Consider the following 5,484-nt stretch of genomic DNA (forward strand, 5'->3'; position numbering starts at 1 on the left):
GTACCTAGTTTAGGAACATAAATATGTAATTATGTATCCTGCTTAGGAACATAAATATTTAATTATGTACCTAGTTTAGGAACATAAATATGTAATTATGTACCTAGTTTAGGAACATAAATATGTAATTATCTATCTAGCTTAGGAACATAAATATGTAATTATGTACCTAGTTTAGGAACATAAATATGTAATTATGTATCCAGCTTAGGAACATAAATATGTAATTATGTATCCAGCTTAGGAACATAAATATGTAATTATGTATCCTGCTTAGGAACGTAAATATGTAATTATGTATCCGGCTTAGGAACATAAATATGTAATTATGTACCTAGTTTAGGAACATAAATATGTAATTATGTATCCTGCTTAGGAACATACATACGTAATTATGTATCTAGCTTAGGAACATACATACGTAATTATGTATCCAGCATAGGAACATATATATGTAATCATGTATCTAGCTTAGGAAAACAAGGAAGTAATTATGCATCTGGCTTAAGAACATAAACATGTATTTATGCTCAGGATTATCAGTATATATATTTATGTATCTATCTTAAGCACACCAGTCTGTAACTATTTATTTAACTTAGGAACATCATTGTGTAATTATTAACGTCTGGTTTCCACGCAATGGTATGTGTAGTTGTGTCTCTATTTCAGGACACCAGTGAGTAACTGTGCCTTTCGTTTGACATTATCGATACATTGCTGTGTTATTAGTTTATCAAAGTCGGAATATTAATCGGTAATTATGCGCCTCCAGTTTCTCAATAGTTTTATGTAACTGCATCTTTAGTTTAGCAACGCCAGTATGTTACAACACCTGTGATTTAAGAACTTCAGAATACGAGTATAAAGTCCTATTTCTTGTATAGCAGCATCTCTGTGTGTTTGTGTCTCCGTCTCAAATACTAGCAATGTTCTTGGTTTAGCAACATCACTATATAGCAATGTTTCTGATTTATAGCAACGTTGGATATTAGATCGGTCTTTACTTTAGCGTAATGAATACTCAGATGTGTTCCTGTTACAGCATAATCATGGCGTAGCATTCTTTCTGATGGGCCAACATCAGTTTGTATGTATAGAAATTTAAAGAGTGGTGTAAAATCCTGTGAAATTAAGAATTTTTTATAAAAAATAAAAAGGAAGACCGGCGTAGTTCAAATTTCTGACTTCATTGGCCAATCAAATACTTCACTCAAGTACGCAACCACGTGTCTCAGTTTTCAATTCATGAATTCATTATTAAGGGCGGAACTTGACCATTGGGCCCGTAAAGCTCAGAATACGTTTTTTGTTGTTCTTGTCGGAAATACCATGTTTCACAGTTTTACTTGTAGAAATTTTAAAATCGGCACTTCCGATAGCTATGTTTCTTAATTCATAAAGGCTTTTACACTTATATGTTATGTATTAGCTAAGCTTAACGGAAACCAATAGGTCTTAAACGTGTTATAAAAACCAAGTTAACTACAGTTTTTGTTGTTGTTGTTTTTATATTCTTGATAATATGTCCATTGCGGCTCAGAATCAGAGATATATGAAAATAACATTTTAAATAACATTATCGTTTATCTCTTACAGGTCACTACCCAATCAGCTTTTTGTTAAATACCAGAACTCATCAGTTGGACTTGACGGTGAGACACAAAAGACTCTATGAAACGTTATTAATATGTGCAGTACAAATGTATAATACTTTAAAAGTTACAGCTTAAACGGCGAAAGTCTGTGAACTATAATACGAAACTCTAAATAAAAGTAAGTAATGTTTAATTTTCTCAATTATTTCATGATTTTTAATCTTTATAGCCAACCATTATGATATGTATGAATGTAACTGAAATTTCATCAAGTCAACTTGTGGGAACAATATTTGTGTAAATACATGTTTAGCCAAAACTTGTGTGAACAATATTTGTGTAAATACATGTTTAGCCAAAACTTGTTTAAACAATATTTGTGTAAATACATGTTTAGCCAAAACTTCTTCAAACAATATTTGTATAAATACAAGTTTAGCCAAAACTTATTTAAACAATATTTGTATAAATACATGTTTAGCCAAAACTTCTTCAAACAATATTTGTATAAATACATGTTTAGCCCAATGCCCCGTTGTAAGACTTTGTGAAAAGTCACTTAAGGCAACTTGTGCAAAAAGTGTTTATATTTACTTATGTAACTATTCGTGATGTTCGAAAAACACGTAGGTTCAAGAAGTTTTAATATAAATGAATAAAAACCCTATAACCCGAGCGCTTTCGAAAGGTTGACCTCGGGTTATAGGGTTTTATTCATTTCTATTTATATATGAGTAAATATTGCATTATAGTGAATTGTAAATAATCTATTTTAGAGACGTTCTGGTTTTTCTTTTAAAAATATAAAAATATTTCCAATTAACTGTCTAATGTTTAGTACTGTGACCTAAAGTTGATTCAGCATAAGGTAGCATTTGCTGATATACTCTATTTGTCTGCTGAATTTCACGTTATCTCCCTAATTTTGAAGGGATGGAATAGAGGGAAAGCAGATAGTCAACACCACCCACCAATTCGTGGGCTACTCACAGTGCGGAGTGCGGTTTTTGGCGATAACGGGCGCGAACCTCGAATCATCACTTCGATACTCTAGCCACTGGACCACCTTCGGACATTTTTATAAATTATAACTGCTTATAACACAAAATTTATAACTGCTTATAATACAAAGCCTTGGAGGAGGGGGAGTTCAAATGTTTGATAATTTGCTACTTTATAATCTTAGTGGCGTCATACCGATCACATTGTGAAGATTCAGTGTTGGTTCCTGAAACTGGTTGAACTTGAAACTGTTTCAATCTCTCATTATCAAGAATGAATGTGCCCAGTTAAGATGAGAAGTGTTTACGTATAATAATAAAATATGTTCTGTAACCAATTCGGGATGACATAGACACTACTTAGGAATACAAAAATTGTCTAATATACATGGGTTTTCACAGATATTTGAACAATTTTTTTAATAGAATGGAACAGGAATCACACCAGATTGATAGTTGGGGTTTGTGGCATGTGGGAGACTGGTGTTTTTCCCAGTAGTTTACATGAAGGTATTTATATAAAGAACATTGTCTCTAAGACAAAAGTACCAGATATAGCAATGTTGCGTTCCCGAATAGCCAACGCAACTGCGACGATTACTCAGGAGACGCGAGTACGAACTTGGGCGAAGATCGATTATCGTCTTGACATCTTTCGAGCCACGACCAGTACCCATATGGAAGTGTAGTTACGGCGCCACTGGTTATGGACATACCTGAGATATTAATCTCCGTTAAATCGCAAACGTTTAATAAAGTAGTTAATTAATTTATGGACACCCTGTCTATTAAAATATAATTCTTTATTGATTTAGAATTCAATTTTCAAAATGACAATATATTTAAACTTTGTTTGCGTTCATATGGTTATATTCAAATATGAGATATAATTCGTAATAATATGCTACTGGTGCTAACTAACACTGGTATTAGAATCTTGATATACCACATACATATTACAAAGCAATTTTAATAAACTTTTGGGTATTATGAAGTCTGTTTTTTCCTCCTGATGCGAGTCAGCCAAAACTCATGTCGTTCTATGAAAAGCTCTTCAGCTTGTAAAGCATTATTAATGGTAGGAATCACTTGATATTTTCCCTTATCTTCAGTGTTGTCTGCTCGCTGATTAGAGTCATAAACAATGCAGGTGTAATGCATTTTCAACAAAACTCCGAATTATCTGCTTGCGGTAATCTGTATAGGCCTATTACCTAGTTCACCTTGTAGTGCCTGACACACAATATGGCGGACAAATGGAAATGGTCAGGATGTGATGTCATATGCATAATATCTGTAGGAAATAGAATATTCTGTCAACAGTAATACAATGTATGAAAAATTACTAATACCAACCGATAAATAAGATAGCTTCAAGGCTTATAACACTGTATTCCAGGGTTCCATCCACGCAACGAGCCCAACGCAGATAATTCATTGTATAATATTGCGCTAAAAAAAAACATAAATAATTAGAGTGAGCTTAAGATTAAAGTAAAAATACATCATGTATCTGTGTATTGACATAGACCAGATTAGATCAAAATTATGATTCTGCAACAACAGTGTTTTCTGGGAATTTGAATGAACACTGTGTAGATGTGCTCATGGTTAACAAACGTTCTCGATTAGAATCAGAAATGTGGAGTTGTCTTCCTGCTCTAGAAATAACAGTATGTAGCTATATTCCTGACATAAAATATCAACAATATATGGCTGTGCTATTGAATTACAATCAATTTTGAGTAGTCGTGTTCCTGAATCAAGAACGATAGTGAATATTTATGTTCCTCTTTCAGAGTCGACACTGTGTAATTGTGTTTCTGAAATCGAAACAACAATGCATGGCTGTAATCCTGAATTTAGCATCCACAACGTGTGTCTGTTTTACTGGATCGGGATTAACAGTGTGTAATTGTGTTCCTGCTTTAGAATCAACAGCGCCAAACTGTAGTCCTGAATTAAAATGATAGCATGTAACTATTCCTGGATTATCATCAACAATTCGTAGTTGTGCTCCTGAACTGAACAAAATATAAATCTTGTTTTCCTGGTATAACAAAAACAATGTGAGTAATCATCCTGCATGGCACTAAATTGTGTAACTATTTTGCTGCTATAGCACTAGATGTGAGTACCTTTGCTCTTGCCTTAACAACAACAGTGGTTGTAATTGTATTCATAGCTTAACAAAAATTATATGTAGAGATGTTCTTGATGTAGTAATAACAGTACTTGTGGTGTTTTGCGTTTAGTATTCAGTACATAAGGGCTCTCTGGGCATAACCGCCCCTAATCTTGAATAAATAAACAGAGGAAAGGCAGTTAGCACCCACAGCTAACTCTTGAGCTACTCTTATCTGACCGAATAGTGGAATTTGACTGCCACTCTAATAGCACAGTTCAGGGCACGTTTTTGCGGTGCAACAGGTCAGAAACTATGAACCTTGAAATCATTCAGCCAAATCATTCTGTGTTATGTGTAAATTCTCTTCATCTTTAAGTTGACGTTTTTCTCAGATCATCGTTTAACAGTGTTCTGATTTAGTGTGTAGCTGCGTTCATACTCATCCTTATCAGAAACATAGAACTTTTAGCATGCCAGTTTCATGTTTTGCTGATATAAGAGCGTCGTTGAGTTTTGTATCTTAAACATACAATTTGTGACTATATTTTTATTTTAACCTCCAAATAGATATGTTAGCGTATTTACGTTGATGTAGCCCGTATTATTTCTCTTTCACATTAATCATATTGCATTTTTTTCTTCTTCACTAGCACTCGTCTAAATTTCAAAATCTAAGACTAAACATTTCTTCTCTATCTTTTTTCCGTCCCGGTGGTTAGGGCGCTCGACTCGCAATCTGAGGGTCGCGGGTTCGAGT

Source organism: Limulus polyphemus, unplaced genomic scaffold, assembly GCF_000517525.1.
Source record: "Limulus polyphemus unplaced genomic scaffold, Limulus_polyphemus-2.1.2 Scaffold117, whole genome shotgun sequence".
Classification (NCBI taxonomy): domain Eukaryota; kingdom Metazoa; phylum Arthropoda; class Merostomata; order Xiphosura; family Limulidae; genus Limulus; species Limulus polyphemus.